The 16703-nt window shown below is 39.6% G+C and overlaps 1 protein-coding gene and 1 non-coding gene across 2 annotated transcripts in view; one reads left to right on the top strand and one right to left on the bottom strand.

Moving 5' to 3' along the window:
• The window catches only part of MED13L (mediator complex subunit 13L), a 314961-nt gene that overhangs the window by 137360 nt on the left and 160898 nt on the right, over nucleotides 1-16703 (top strand). The gene's annotated exons all lie outside the window — the stretch shown is intronic.
• On the bottom strand, nucleotides 438-542 carry LOC122149809. Its single transcript, XR_006163345.1, has one exon. It is a non-coding gene; the product is annotated as a U6 spliceosomal RNA (small nuclear RNA).

The following is a 16703-nucleotide window of genomic DNA, read 5'->3' as shown; positions in this document are numbered from 1 at the left end:
GCATTCTACTTCTGTAGTGATACTGCCTCGGAAACCCAAGGAGGGGTTGCTATGAGTCGGGTCTGACTTGGTGGCACACAACAACAACAACAATAACACAGATTCTGTAGGTCAGGAGTTTAGACTGGGCAAAGAAGACATAGTCAGTGTGTGTACTATGATGTCTAAGGTCTGAGCTGGGTAGACCAGGATAGTTGAGTGGTTGGGTGCTAGGGTCATCTGAAGGCTTCTTCATTCACATGTTTGATTCTAGGGCTGAGATGATCTGAGAGCTGGGCTCATCTGGAATCGTTGACTGCAGTGCCTATGAGTAGCCTCTCCAGGTGGCTTCAGACAAACAAACAAACTCACGGCCTGCGAGTCAAATCCGACTCAGCAACCCCTCCTTGGGTTTCCAAGGTGGTATCTGTATGGAAGTAGATTGCCCAGTCTTTCTTCCTAATCTGGAACACTTCACGAATTTGCGTGTCATCCTTGCGCAGGGGCCATGCTAATCTTCTCTGTCGTTCCAATTTTAGTGTATGTGCTGCCAAAGCGAGCACCCAGGCAGCTTGGGTTTTCTTCAAGCATGGTGGACCCAGAGTAGTCAGACTTAGTGCATCAGGACTAGTAGAGCAAGTGCTGTAGTGAACAACGTGGAAATGGCACGATCTCTTACAACTTAACCTTAGAAGTGGCATAGCATCACTTTGACTCGGCTTATTGGTTCCAGCAATCACAAATCTTTTTAGTTTAAAGGGGAAGAGATACAGAGTCTACCTCTCCATGGGAGGATGGTCAGAAAATTTGAGGTCATTTTTTAAAACTGCCACGTCATCTTATCTAGTAGTATCCTAGTCTCTACCTCTAGTGACCTCCTATCACATGATTTAAAAACAAACAAACAAACAAAAAACCACATTTGATTGAAATGTAATTTATGTACAATGAAATACACAAAACTAAAGTGACATGGATCATTGCTTTATTGGGGGGGGGGAGCTGTGTTCCTTCCCCTCCGCTCCCCTCCTACCCCTGGTAATCGGCAAAGAAAGTTTCCTTCCCTATATAAACCTTTCCTTGACTTTTTACGATAATGAACTAATACTATATTTGTTCTTCTGTGGTGGACTTATTTCAGTCAGCATAATGTCCTCCAAGTTCATCCACGTTATGTGGTGTTTTGCCGATTCTGCATTACTCTTTAGGGTTGCATAGTGTTCCGTTGTATGTGTGTACCACAGTTTGGTTATCCATTGTTCTGTTGATGGGCACTTGGGTTGTTTCCATCTTTTTGCTATTGTGAATAGTGCTGTGATGAACATGGGTGTGCATATATCTGTTCTTGTCCTGGCTCTCACTTCTTTATGATATATACCTAGTAATGGGATTGCTGGATCAAATGGTATTTCTAAGTCCAACTTTTTAAGGAATCGCCATACTGCTTTCCACAGTGGTTATATCATTTTACAATCCTACCAGTGGTGTATGAGAGTCCCAGTCTTTCTACATCCTCGCCAGCATTTGTTATTTTCAGTCTTGTTGAACTTTGCTATTAGTTAGTACAGGGAGGAGATGGTATTGTTGTTTTGATTTGCATCTCTCTAATGGCTTATGAGAAGCTTTGGTAGCATAGAGCCTAAGGCATTTGACTACTAACCAGAAGGCTGGCGGTTCAAACCCACCAGCCACTCCTGGGAAGGAAGATTGGGCAATCTACTTCGGTAGTGATAATGCCTCAGAAACCTAAGGAGGGGTTGCTATGAGTTGGATCCGACTTGACGGCAGTGAGAATGGCTAATGATTGTGAACATTTCTTCATGTTATCACATGCTTTCTTATCTTCAGAGTATTTTTCATAGTTTGGAAGAATTTTATAAACATTATCTGTGTGTTAATTTAAGGTGATTATTGGCCTTTCTCAAATAAAATGGAAGTTTTGTGAAAACAGAGATCTATACTTTTGTTCACTTTTGAATTATCATCCCTGTAGAGTAGTACCTAACATTGTATGTGGTCAGTCAGTACTTGCTGAATGGATAAATACATGAGTTAAAGGCCATATAGCTACTTTGTGCCAGACATGAGAGCTTCCTAATAGTTGTTGTTAGATGCCATTGACTCAGTTCTGACTCACAATGGCCTTATGTACAACAGAATGACACACCGCCTGGTCCTCTGCCACCTCACAGTCATTGCTGTGTTTGAGCCTATTGCTGCACCACTGTGTCAGTCCATCTTGTTGAGGGTCTTTCTCTTTTTTTTGTTCACCTTCTCCTTTACACAGCATAATGCCCTTCTTCAGGGACTGGTTCTTCCTAAAAACATGCTTCGAGTCCAAGGAGCATTTTGATTGCCATTCCTCCAAGACAGATCCTTTCGTTCTTCTGGCAGTCCATGATAACACTCAACATTCTTTGCCAACACCAAAGTCTAAAGGCATCAATTCTTCTTTGGTCTTCTCCCTTTGTTGTCCAGCTTTTGCATACATATGAAGTAATTGGAAAATACTATGGCTTGGATCAGGCCAACCTTAGTCCTAAAAGTGGCATCTTTGAAAGCTCTTTGCAGCAGATTTGCCCAATGTAATATATCATTTGATTTCTTCACTGATGCTTCCCGTGGGCGTTGATTGTGAACCCAAGGAAAACAAAATTCTTGACAACTTTAGTATTTTCTCTGTTTATCAGTACCTAAGGAACTCTGGTAGCATAGTGCCTAAGGCACTTGACTGCTAACCAGGGGGCTCCCGGTTCAAACCCACCAGCCACTCCTTGGAAGGAAGATGGGGCAATATACTTCTGTAGTGATAACTGCCTCGGAAACCTAAGGAGGGGTCGCTATGAGTCGGAGCCGACTCAATGGCACATAACAACAACAACATAGTTTCCAGCATCACAGTAACACACAAGCCACCACAGGGCAACAAACTGACAGATAAGCAATGGACTCCTAGTGTTTTTTTTAGAACAGTAAGATAGCGGTATGTGTATTCTGAATTGTTAATTTACTGCCTTGTTCCTCTGAATCCATGTATCTTTGGTTATGGAGGGCTTAGTAATGAAATCAAGTGCTCTTGAAGTTCAGTTTTTCTAATGTCAGTACAGCATTTCTACCTCTAGAGTTTGTCACCCAGCAGTGGTCCAGATGATATTAAGCAGAAGGAGTGTGAAGCACTGGAATGGGTTTGTGTTTGTGGATAAGGGTTGAATCTGTTCTGCCTGAGACAGTGGCTGCCTGGATGTATCTCACACTCATGTTCTGTTGAAACTTAGTAGCACAACCAGCTTATTTGTGAAGGCAGTACACAGCACTTACATATATTGCCAGTGCACACACTGTGTACATTCGTACACAGTGGTGTGGCAGAGCTGTGCAGTTTTCTCTGTTTGGCAGAGAGAATTAATACACTTTGTGTGCTTGTTAATAGAAGTTGCTTTTCCATTTCCCTGTGGAACCCAGTGAGCAATTAGCCCACTGATGTGCGTAGATTGCCTTCCCTCTGTTTAGCAATATGCGCTTAGCTGGTGCAGACCACCTCTGCCCCAAAATAATCATGAGAATTGAAAAAGTGGAACTTCAGACTGTCTTCTCCAGCGGTTCCCAAATGGGGACATTCCCCCCTCAGGGAACGTTTGTCAGTGTTGGCAGAGTTTTTGTGTGTCACAAGGGATGTGGCGGGGTAAGTGCTGCTGGCACCTAGTGGGTAGAGGCCACTAAACAGCTTACAGTGCACAGGACAGCCCTCACCAAAGGATTATTTGACCTACGAGTAGTGCCGAGGTTGAGAAACTGATAAACCAAGGCCTCAGTGGATGCTTTTTCAGTGTGTGCCTGTGTCTCTAGTTCACCTGATCATGAAGCCCTAATAAGAACTTTGAGCATTATAAATTTTTCGTGTATGTTTAGGTGAAAAATATGCCACTTTAAAATATGTTTGTTCTTTCCTGTTTATATTTCTACTTAGAAATAGCTTGCCTTTTGTTGCTGTTGTTATATGCCATCGAGTTGAACTTGACTCATAGTGACCCCTCCTTGGATTTCTGAGGTGGTATCACTACAGAAGTGGGTTGCCCAACCTTCCTTCTGAGGAGTGGCTGGTGGGTTTGAACTGCCAGCCTTCTGGTTGGCAGTCAAGTGCCTTAGGCACTATGCTACCAGAGCTCCTTAGCTTGCCTAGTATTAATTTATTTATTTTTTTTTAAAGTGTTTTAGATACTTGCAGAGCACTTACATTTGAACATATATTCGGCACCTACAGACTGTCAGAGGAGTACACTCAGCTACTTACTGAATGCCAGTATTGCTTGCATTGTCTGTTGTAGGGCTTCTGCAGTCACTAAATTACCAGTCCCCATACAGTACATTGCAGGAAGTTGGCAGATACAATGATCCATCTGTTATCACACCCATCAAGTGCATTGGCTCAGAGGGAAAAGGCTGCAGATTGGAGCTCAGTGTGTGAGAGAAGGAGTGAGATTCCAAGATGCTTATCATTCTTTCCAGAAAGTCCTTTCTGGCCTTTTGACGAGCTTGGCTTGCTCATTTCTAAAAAAGGCCTTTCAGTTTATGATATCTTTACCTTTTCATTAAGATTCTCAGAAAAAACTAGACATGCTATCAAAGATATTTATTTTTCAAGAATGAGGTTTCAGGGCATTTACACGCCTCCTCCCCCCAGGGAAATTCTTGGTCAGATTGTGGTTGAAAATGAGCAGTGGAAAATTGAAACTGCACAATCTGGAGAGTTTTCTTTAAAAATAGTTGTTCTGAACCTGAACTAAAGTAAAGCAAGTATAAACCGCTTCTGTGTTAGTCCACTGTGGCCAACCATTTTGTTCATACATGTATTTAAGTATGATCGTCTTCGAAGAAGGACGCTGTGGTTGTCTCCAGAGTTAGTAAGAAATGGTCAGGCCACTCGTCGTCAGTTTCCAAAGCTGTTTATTTTCTGGAAAATCATAGCTGTTAAATACCAGGGTTGCCTACAGAGTCTCTAAAATGCTTCAGACAAAAGCACTGATGCTGTGGTTACTGGCGCTTTGAAGTTTTGGCCACTGCCCGGAGGTGAATGGGCTTGTGCCTGCGCTTCCTATCTTGTGAATAGCCTCATTTATACAGCTCTCCCTCTGCAGGTCCTAATGTCTGGTTTGGCTAGGCAAAACTCCAATTCCAAATTACCGTCTGTGTATTATATGTCTTTAACTTAAGTTCACCTTCAAAAGGGCAGAATTGTTAGAGAAAAAATTAAACAGGACAGTGTATGACTAATTGAAAGTTAGAAAGGGCCTTGCTTTTTCCAGACTGAAGGGTACAGAGGGAGTGTGAACAGTGAATGGTTGTCTAGTCGGTTTATAAGAGCTGTTGCGTTCCAGCTTCTTCCATGCCCACCCTCATTTTTAAGCAACTCTGTAAATCTAGCTCAGAGTATATAGCGTTGCCCTCAAATAGATAAACTCTATCTTTTAAATATTGTCTCCAAAATTGAGAGTTTACTGTCTGTTCTTACATGTCTAAGTTATACTTGATTAAAAACAATAAATGCAATTTTAAGACTTTTTTGGGGAAGAATCACAAAAATTAAAATTTGGTGTCTACAAATCATTCAGAATTATTTTAGAATAATTATATTGAAGCTGATTTTCCAGGAAGAAAATCATATGAAATTGCCAGAATTCCCACAAAAATGATTATACAATATTTTCCTACAGATTTGTGCATCTATGTGTGTGTGTGTGTGTGTGTGTGTGTGTGTGTGTGTCTCAGTCCCTGAGAGAGAAGGAAAAGATTCCCCTTATGATAAATCGTAGGGCCTTCTGGTTTACTGTTCCTAGTCAAATGGAAGAGGCAACACATGTACTGTATCCTTTTGTTTATGTGCAGTTACGTTGATCTAAAGCATAAAGTTGATAATTTAATAGCACTTTATAATAATGTAACTTTATTTTGTTATTTCAGATATAGTGACTTTGACTGATAGTCATTAGAATATGGTAGGACATTGTGAATTTATAGCGAGGAAGAAACCTCATCCATAATAATGCCCTATAGAGTTGATGGCTGGAATTAATTACGCCAAGGAGAGAAGACCTAGAGTTAATAATTGCATTTCTAAGTGTTGCTTATTGAGATAGCAGTTTTGTAATTTAAAATTGTCTGATTTAACACATAAAAGTCCTGGAAGGCTCGCTTTATGATAGTAACTGTTTCAAATTATGATACTTTATTGTCATGATTGTAGAGTATATTTAATGTATTTTTATTTTTCCCTCAAGAGTCCTTTTTATTCATCATTCTAATCTTGCTGATTATCATAGGTTCAAGATCTTATTTTTATCACAGTTTTCATTTATACTGTTTCTATAGAAATATTTTCATGATTTAATTATGACCCTAATTGGTTTCCATGGAAATAATTAAAAATCACAACTCTGAGAATGTGTACAATTTGTCTTTTTATAGAAGTACTGTTTTGCTATTTTGGGTCGGGTCAGAATCCTTAAAATCAAATTACACCATGCTGAAGGTGTTGCTACAGCCATGTCACGTGTAATTCCCTTGCCTGCAACAGAGTAGTAGTATCATTTGGTAGTAGGTTGCCTTTAGCTCCACTTTGAGTGTTTGTAGGTCTCAGGGGTTGCCATGGGTTTTCTCTGCAGCACGAGTAAGCCCACAGGCCTTGACCTTCCCCTTGCGCGTGTGGAGCTTGCATTCTTCTATGTGGGCAAGAAGACTGATAATAAATAAATGACTAATTTCACAAAGTGATGTGCTGTGAAGCAATTAATGAGAAAGCAAGCAACTGGCAAAGGGCTACTTCAGATAAAGTTGTTGGGGAAAGCCTCTTTGAGGAGGTGAATTCGAGTTGAGACCTGAGAATGAGCCGTCCAGAAACACAGAAGAGTGAAGGACAAAGGCCTGGAGCTTATTTTGTTGCAGAAACAGAAGGCCAGTGCTACTGACACTTGGTGAGACGGTGGGAGATTGGGAGATGGGAGAGGTAGACGAGGTGAGCTCAGACCAGGCCTTGTAGGCCGGGGAAGGAGCTTATCTCCTAGATTAGTAATGTAGTGGGAGTCCATTGGATTAATTTTAAGCAGAAGACGGTGTTAGGATGTGATTTAAGTTTTGAAAAGATCATTTTGACTCATTTTAGAGAAGGGACTTACCAGAGTGAAATCAGATCAGTTCAAAGGCTTCTTGATGGCACTGGATTGTAAAATAAACTAAGCAACAGTATCTGTGCTTCTCTGGGTGTTAGTATGTATCTCCTGTCCAAACGATGTTTGTTACACGTTAACTACATTTTTTCTTTAGACAATTTCTTTATTACCCAGTAAATATCTGTTTTGCTAAGTCGTTCTTGGTGCACAATACTGCTTTTGAAAGTATGCATACTTAGGGTATTGATTGTTGTTGTAAGGACTGTGTATTTATTTGGGTTAAAATTTATAATCTTAGTATTTTGTAACAGTTGTTTTAATTTTTACTAAGGCTCGCGGTTCAATCCCACCAGCCACTCCTGGCAAGGAAGATGGGACAATCTACTTTCGTAGTGATACCGCCTCAGAAACCCAAGGAGGGGTCGCCATGGATCGGATTGGACTCCATGGCAGTGCGCTGCTGCTGCTGCTCCTATACATATTTTAATATGCATTTTAAAAGCTATGACCATTGTATGTGTGCAGTTGAACTTTAACCTCATATTCTCCCATTTTTTTTTGCTTTTGAAGCATCATTTTTTTAAAATTGTGAGTTGTAACAAACAAAATTGTATACACATAAATGAATTATTGTACAACAAACATGTATGTAGACCTCAAGGAATATTAAAGACACCCCAGGAGTTTCCTGAGTATTCCTTCACTATCAGAACTCTCACTCCCTCTTAAGTGGTAAATACTCTACTGACTTTTACGGTATCTTTGTTTCTCTTTTTGATGATAGTACTTAATTTTGCATCCCTGAACAGTATAATATCTCATTGCCTGGTTTTGAACTTTATATAAATGGGATCATATACTGCGCTTTCATGTATATGTTTATCATGAAATGAATGATGTCCCCCCAGAATTTGTGTTCTCTTGGCTGGGCCATGATTTGCAGTGGTTTAGTAGTTAAATGATGATACAGTGTGGGAGATGTCATGATACCCTATGATGTGATCTGATCTGATAAGCCCATCAGTTGTAAGAGGATTAAAATAAAGGGTGTGATGCAACCCCCGTAGTCCCATCACAGCCCTGATCCCATGTAAGGGGAGCCTCCCTGGGGTGTGGCCTGCAGTACCTTTTATCTTACAAGAGATAAAAAGAGAAGGTGGGGGCCCTTACTACCACCAGGAATAAGCCTGGAGGGGGGGAGTGTGACCTTCAGACTAGGGATCCTGACATTAAGATCCTCCTAGGACCAAGAATACACACAAAGACACATACACAAAGACACACACACAAAGACACAGTCGTCCCCTCGAGCTGGCAGTCTGAATCCAGACTTGGGGCTGCCTCAACTGTGAGAGAATAGATTTCAGTTTGTTCAAGTCATCTCCTCACGGTATTTCTGTGACAGCAGTACTAGATAACTGAGACAATGTTCATCATCGTGCTTTTAAGACTTGTCCACGTTATTGCATTTGTCTATAGTTATGTCATTTTCATTGTTTTATACCTAAAACTGAAAACCAAACTCATTGCCGTTGAGTCAGATCTGACTCATAGCGACCTCCCCCCTCCTTGAGTTTCCGAGGCAGTATCACTATGGAAGTAGATTACCCAACCTTCCTTCTGAGGAGTGGTAGATTACCCAACCTTCCTTCTGAGGAGTGGCTGGGTGGGTTTGAACTGCCAGCCTTCTGGATAGATGAACGTACATAATGTCTTCAGAACATCTTTAGTCTGTAAAACTAATTTAAAATGTGCTCAGATTTTTATGGACTGCTTGTAGTATTTGATTATTGGAACATAGCACAGTTTATCTATATCCATGTGTACATGAGCATGTATTTCTGTAGGTATTATCTAAAAGTAGAATTGTTGTGTTCCAGCTTTACTAGGTACTGCCAGACTTTTTTCTATAGTGATATACTAATTTGTACTTCCTCTAGCAATGTATTTGGGGGTGGTGGTGGTGGTGGTGCCCGTCCACACATCCTCTCCAGTACTTGATGTTACCTTTTAGTTTCTGAAGATGATGTTTCATTATGATTCTTATTTTGCTGCATTTTCAGTAGCAGAGTTTAAATAGATTTATCAGAATTTGTTGTTCTTTTGTTGTGTAGTTATGTAGTGCTAGGAGCTCTAGTGGGACCACCATCCACTCCTTGGAAGGAAGGTTGGGCTCACTACTTCCGTAGTGATACCTCCTGGGAAACCCAAGGAGGGGTCGCTGTGAGTCAGAAGCGACTTGATGGCAGTGAGTTCTTTTTTTTTTTTTTAAAATGTAGTGTTGACTTTTAATTGTACTTTAGAATAACTGAGTGTTAAACTGTGAAAGGAGAATCAGTGTAGGCAAAAACTAGTCGACAAAATAAGTATTGATACTGTATGTTCTGAAAGGAAATTTATTGGTTAATAATTTGGAAACGACATTTTCACCCCATGAAAAACCATTCTAAATGGTGACTAGAGTCTCAATCAGAAGTTCATTGGTTTCTGGGTTTTGTGAAGAGTGATCTTATGAGAAGGAACAGGTTGGCTATGACTTGACCTCTGTAAAAGTTTGAAATCCTCAGAATCTGTCCCTGAAGACTTTCCCACATTCCAGTGCACCTTGTTAGGATCATGCAGTTTGAGAGCTGGAAAGCGTCTGAGGAAAGTGAAGTCACTGTAGCAGCAGCACAGCCGGGGCGGGTTAGCACTGCCCAGGGCCAGCTTGCTGCTAGTTCGACTCCTTTGCCTTTTCAAGGGTTTGTAAATTCTGCCCCTCCACCAGCAGAGCTCCTTTTCTGTTTTTCTTAAAGTTCATCTTTTCACATGAAATCTCTGTAAAATGCCATAGTTTATAGTGACTGTAACTAACTATGGCTGGATGAGACAGGGACTGTGCTAGCTGTGGTGTGGAGATGAAAGGAGGCCAGAGACACACGGTCACTGCACAGGGCACTGGTGTTCCATGGCCCGCAGAGAGAAAGCCACGCCCCAGAGGCATTCCTGCCCTGCCCCAGCTCATGCCCTGTCCAGATTTTCTGAGTCATCTGACTCTGAAAATTCCAGTCAGAATTCCAAGGTTAGAAAGAAAACATGATGGAATTCATTCACATCATGGTGTTCCCAAGGGACCTGCTGTTTTTGTAATTGAGCTGTGTTAATAATGCACAGGGCTCTTTCACTGTTGAGATACCTATATGAAGTAAAAATGTTGGGCAGGGTTGGAATATTTAGGTCATTTCTAGATTTTTTGCTTATGAGTTGGAAACTTCTTAGCTTGTTAAAAGTTTTGGATAAAGACAACTTTTTTTCCCTGGAAAAAAAGTTTGAGAAACTTCTATTGCTTTCCAATTGGTTGTTTTAAAAAGCATAAATTAATTTTGAAGACTTGAGGGGAAGATGAATACATTCTGGCTTTTAAAAGTGAAAGATTGGTTTTGTTTTGTTTTAAAGTGCAAAATAATAATTTGTGATCCTGCTAAGAGCCATGTTTATATTAGGAATACATATGGAAAACTGTAGACATTTATTAATGTAAAATGTTCTAATTACTGACAATTTATTCTTTCATTAAAACTTTTAAATATAATTGTTTGGGATGACGTATTTGATGTTAATGATTTTTTTCTTTTCCCCTCCAACAGAAGACAGGCAAGGAGGAAGGCCTGTGGAATTAATTTGATGTTTTGGGAGAGTCGTGATTATATACTGCACACAAAAGACCAAAATAGAGAGGTGACTGAGAGCTTACGGAATAGACAGTGTAGAAATATGACCTTCTGTAACAAAGGCTTATTTTTTATTCCAGATGATGAAAATATTACAGTTGTGTAACTCAAGTATAGTGTGGTATAGACTTCTCTTCAGAACCCAGTGTGTTTCAGTTAACTTTAGAGTTCAGTGTTTTATATGTGGACACATTAAAGGCTGCAGCGTTTCTAGTGACTGCAGGTGTGGTGGTCCAGGTCAGAAAACTTTGAAATCCACTAACGAAAAATTGCTCAAGCATTTTGCTATTTTATAAAAACTCATTTGAGCTACATAACTTTTTTTTTAAAAAAAGCTACTTTAGGTTTCAAAGTTTTGTGGATCATACTTTTTCTATTATTTATTGTTTTAACACATTTTCACATGGCAATTGTTTTGCTCGTTTGTAGCATATTCTTAGTGGCACAATACATCACTGTACAGTAGAAAGCTTAGGCAGAAGACTAATCAGTGCTCTGGTTTGTTTAATTACAGTGAGTCAGATAATCTAGAAAAAATACTGCGACTGCAGTTGTGTTGGTGTGTGGAAAAGTGGTTCACTTTTTTAAGTCTTGTGAGAAAATTGACCTCGGATGTTGTCAGTAGAAAGTGGTGTATGTATGACTTGTTTTCTAGGTGAATGAGGACTTTTATGTTTATAGTTAAAACCTTCACCAGCTGCAGTGATTGATGGCAGTTGGGTGAAATGATGGGCTGATATAAAAGAATTATTCTGCATTCTTGTTTTTTAATCAAAATTAACATTTTAATTTGTTACTTAAAATAGAAATCACATTTACTGTTTTGGAGTGCCATTTTATGTAAAGGAAAACAGTATTGTTCCCTGCCAATTGTTTTGTAGTGAAAGGGGACAGTGGGGAAGAGGAAGGGCCAGCAGTGCTGTTGGATGGGGAAGGCAGACGGTAAAAAGGGGGAAGAAGTAGGTGACCACCATATTTGCACGTGTAATGTGCCCGTTGCAAATGGTGTACACATATAGCATGCAGAGCACATAGGAAACTAACACACGAGAGGCTTCATGGTTTGCAAAAACCGTATAATACACACGTAACTTGTGGGAAAATATGGCTATTATTACAGTTAAAATGACAAACAAATGTTGTAATTTTTGCCTACCAAGAACTGTCTGTGTGAAGGGGAGGTGGCTTCCTAAGGGGCTGCTTGGTGTAGGTGCTGTAGCCTCAGATAAGCCGAGGCACTGTCAGGTCGCAGGCGGACACACTGAGACTGGTCCAGAGAAAGCTTTGTGCACAAAATCTTCATAGTAGTCAACTCCCGCCTTCTCTTTCTTTCTTTCCTTTTTGTTTGGCAGATGTTATTTTTGCTACATTTGCTATTTTAACCTGTCAGTTAAAAAATAATTACTATGTCAGTATGGCTGGCGGCTCATATAGGAAAAATATGCTGTCTCTTAATCAAAGGTGATTACAGTTTTTCCTGTCTATAAATGTGCTTGTTGTGTAACGAGAATACATTAGTCTCAGCCTGCTGTATGAAATGAAAGGCAGCAAGAAGCAGCACCATTGTTATCACTCCAGGCGTGTCTAATGAATCGTGTTTCCATGTTCTCTCGGTCACGCAGTAGAGTGCCCTCAGCCAGGGCTAAGCCTCCTGTAAAATGCTCTTTAAGACTATTGTAGCAAGAGCAGAAATGCTGGATGAGTGGGGGTGGGGAGAGAGTGCCAGGCAGACAGCTGCATCTCAAACAGTTACAGCTGCGAGGATTACTCACTGTAATAGCAGTGACAGACAACTGTTTGAGCTTTAGTGTAAAAGGCAGTTTGGGGACTTGCCCTGTCAGAATCTTAGTAGCAAGCTGGTGTGTGTGTGTGTGTGTGTGTGTGTGTGTATTTCAAATCAGCTTGTGTCTGTGGAGTGCAAGGAAATTTTTTAATGTTTACTGTTCGATTACACCAATGTTGAAGGCAGTCAGTGGTTGAGCCTTCTTGATTAAAATCATTGTCTTAGAGGAAATGTATACAATTTTTATTTTGCAGCATTGATGGATTTAAATGTAAATGCTCCAACTAAATCACATTATCTGCTTTTCCTTCTCAGAATCTAATTTTATTTTGTGGTGATTCCTATCCTGAGAATATTGATCTTTCTTGTAAATTCCCAATCATGTAGCTTTTTTTCCACCTCATGTAGCTGTTTAATAAACACTAGTAGCTTTATTTTATTTTAATCGTTAATGTCACATGACACGTGCTTGTTCACTGAAGATAATCTGGAAAGTACACAAAAAGGTAAAGAAGAAAAAAAATTCATTTCAGCTTCCAAAGATAACTTAAAGCACTGTCCTTCTATCCTTGATTCATTTACCATATAACCAAGTTATGAGCATATTAATAATAGTTTTAAAGGGTGAATAATTATTTTGAAATCTTCTGAGGGAGTAGCAAACGGGGGCAAGTTTGGTTATGAGAAGACAGTCACAGCCATTGTGCAGGATTGCTTACTCATTGTGTAGCTATTAAAGTGACAGTGCAGCCTGTCTGTTGGTTGTAGAAATTGTCTTTTGAAGGTCTTGTGCAATTTACCTAGAAATTTACTTTTATGGTCTCCTTCCTGTTTAAAGTTGACTGTTACATGGAGTCCTGTGATCCATTGAAATGTTAGCTTGAGTCATGTCTGAACTGCTACAATGCTGTGTAGAAACCATCATTAAAATTCTGCAACTGGCCAGAACCCATGCTGTTAGAGATTCCTTAGGAGACAGACTGTTAAGATTTTGAATCCTAACTGTGCTTCTCTGTCTGTTGAATATCATCAATATTCGTAATCATTTACACTTGCAAATAGGTCAAAACAGATGGAACATTTTGATAAATAGCTTCTGTCCCTAATTCTTACTTGATTGATGAATTGACGTTGGGGAAGTTAAAATCCATTTTCAACATGGATTTATTAAGTGATACTAAATATTCTACACCCACAAGCAGTTCAAGGAAATCAGAGCCCTAAGTGGGTTGAATTTGATACAAGTAATAAGTCCATTTAGTTATTAATGACTTTAAATATAGATTTTACAAGGCAGTCGATGGCAGCATAAGTGATCAATCAATGGTGTTGTGTAATTGGATTTTTTATGAGTATAATGCAGTATTTCAGAATGAATGTGGCATTATGCTATTTTGTTACTCAGTTTTTTTGTAAGTCAATTTTTAAAAAAGATACTTCAAAATGTATATATTTATCTTTAAATTATTGTTTCTTTTGATATAATCTGTAAAATTAATGATTAGTGGTTTCTCATTATGTCTGCTTAGTGGAGTCCTTCTGAAGTAAATTTGATAATATGGAAGTTTATTTTTTTAAAAGCTACGCTGTGTTTTGTACGTTTCAGACAGAGGCTGCGAACAAAGGCAGTGGGCACATGATGAGGCCTGGGTTCAGAGCTATGCTATCTTTAGCAGTTTGTCTGTGGAATCTCACTGGGAAATAACAATCTTGTTTCATGTGCCTTGCTTTAATCTATTTGTATTCTTGGAGTTTGGAGCAAAATTTGATTTTCAGTAATTTTAATGGCTGAAAAGGGAGTGCCATCCCCGACAGTGCTCCTCCCCCTCCACTATTTGCAGTGGCCAATGCAGTTAGGGAACTCAATGTTCTGGATAATAGGTTTCATTAGTTTTGATGCCTGAGGTAAGAAAGCAGTAGGTGGGAGTAAGAAGTGTTTTTGATGTCTAGACGTTCATTTCAGCTGTTGCAGCAATATGATACATTAAAAGGAAATATGTATCATAGCTCAGAGGAAATATGTATTCTTTGAAAGTAATTCTACTTGTAAACTGTGGAAGGCAGAGTGACCTGAATGCTAAAAGCAGGAGCTTGAATTTCTTCAAGGTTTCTGTGCTCTCTGCTCCTCCCTTCCCGATTCCATTCTCCCTCCCCCATTTTTGTCTTCTTCAAGTAAAGGATGTCAGTGGCATTAGTCGAATTGGAAGGGATATCTTTCCAGATCTCTACTGGGAAACACAAAATCATTGAAGGATGTGCAGCTTTGATATTTTGCCATATTGACTTTTTTTTCCTGAACCTTTGTATATGCCCCCCCTCCAAAGAATCTTACTTATTTTGAAATGAAACATGTTTTGCAAAGTTGAAAGAAGTTTGACAATTTATGGGAACTTAGAAAATTTACTTGGCCGCTTAGCAGTAGTTACTGCTGTTGAGGTTTTCCTTTCTCAAACACCATCTCTGCTGAGAAAACACATTTATATGTAGCAATTTTACACTTTAAATATTTGATATTGTGAGGATTGTTATATTAAAAAGGTTGAATAACAGTAATTTACACAAATTCCGATTATAGCTTTTCCAATTTAAGTGAAAGAACTTTATTTAGTGCCAGAGTAGTTTTCTTGTGGTAGACAGGCAGCTGTGGTAGTGTTTAGTTTCATTTTTCATACATAATCTGCCTGTAACAGACAAACAGTAGCAGGAGAATGTTTTGATTTAGGAATTCTTTGTTTTAGTTGACTCTTGCCACTTTTTTTCACCCCCTGTAGACACACTTTAGGTCTCTTGGTACTTTCTTTTCTGAGATAAGCAGTTTTAGACAAATTTATCCATTGCATGTAAGTAGCTGTGTAAATATAGTGTATAGAGAGAGTTCCTTGGTACTTCCTCTTCCTAAGGAATTAATAAACATTTAAGGTGAAATTCCAAGGAACAGATCAAAAGAATGAGGAAGGCTTGCTTTTCTGTCAGTCTCTTTCTTTTTAAAGGCAGAGACTGTGTGTGCCTTGGGGAGAAGGGGGCCTCAGAAAGACTGAGCCGGCACCTGCAGGCCCTCTGCTAATCGCCTGGCATCACTTGTCGTCTTAGTCCACCTTGAGCAGGGGATGAAGAATTGAGTGGTGAACGCCTGTCAGCTTGTTCTGGAGACTTAAATTACACCAGCTCCTCTTCTGGCTGTAACAAGTTTTTAAAAGATAGCAAAAGAATCTCAATATCAAGCAAATGAAGTGGTTTAAATTTTACGTGTGTGTGTGTGTGTGTGTGTGTGTGTGTGTTGGATAAATTTGTTAATAAAAATGCTAAGATGTGGCTTTATACGACTTTACCATGGAGTTGTACAAAAAGATTGCAAAAGCAATTTCAATTTTTCTTACTAATCTCTAAAAATACACTTCAAATGTTTAAGAAGACATTTACCTTAAGGGCAGGTTTAGATACATAGGGACCTTTACCTTTAGCGTTGAATGTAGTCTTTCTAGCTAGTGCTGATAATGGGGGGAGGGGGATATGTAGTGGAGAGAAGTGTGGTATAGTGGGTAAAACATGGGCTTCAGAGTCAAAAACCTTGAGTCTGAATCTCATCTTTGCTACTAACCCTGTTAACTGCTACCAACCCTATTAACTGCTGCTAACCCTGTTAACTGCTACTAAGCCTGTTAACTGGATAGAAGGAAATTTTTAGATTGAAACCTAATTCCAGTGATGTTTGTGTGTACACGTAATATCAGGTCAACTCAACCCATGTTGATTAAATATCTGAAGCATCCTAGTTACTGCAGCGGTGAAACTAAACTGCTTCTCCTTGAGGAGTCCAACTGATGGACTTGTCCATGCATTTACTATTTATAAGAGTAGATCTAAACCACTTTTGGCCCCAGTAGGCTGCTCAGTATGGATCTCTGAGTCAGGTGCCAGATACTAACTGTGTGACCGTAGAGTTTTTAAGTTCCTGTTAAGGTTTCCGTCTTTGTCTCCCCAACCAGATTTCATGAAATCGGCAGATTACCAGTGCTGGGGAGAAGTCAGATGCAGGGTGACTGGCTGTTTTTTAGTTCCCTAGTGTCA

The sequence above is a fragment of the Orycteropus afer genome, unplaced genomic scaffold (genome assembly GCF_000298275.1).
Source record: "Orycteropus afer afer isolate SDZICR_OR568_19922 unplaced genomic scaffold, OryAfe1.0 scaffold00048, whole genome shotgun sequence".
NCBI lineage: Eukaryota > Metazoa > Chordata > Mammalia > Tubulidentata > Orycteropodidae > Orycteropus > Orycteropus afer.
The sequence above is the reverse complement of the archived record's forward strand: the minus strand, read 5'-3'. Positions and strand labels throughout refer to the sequence as shown.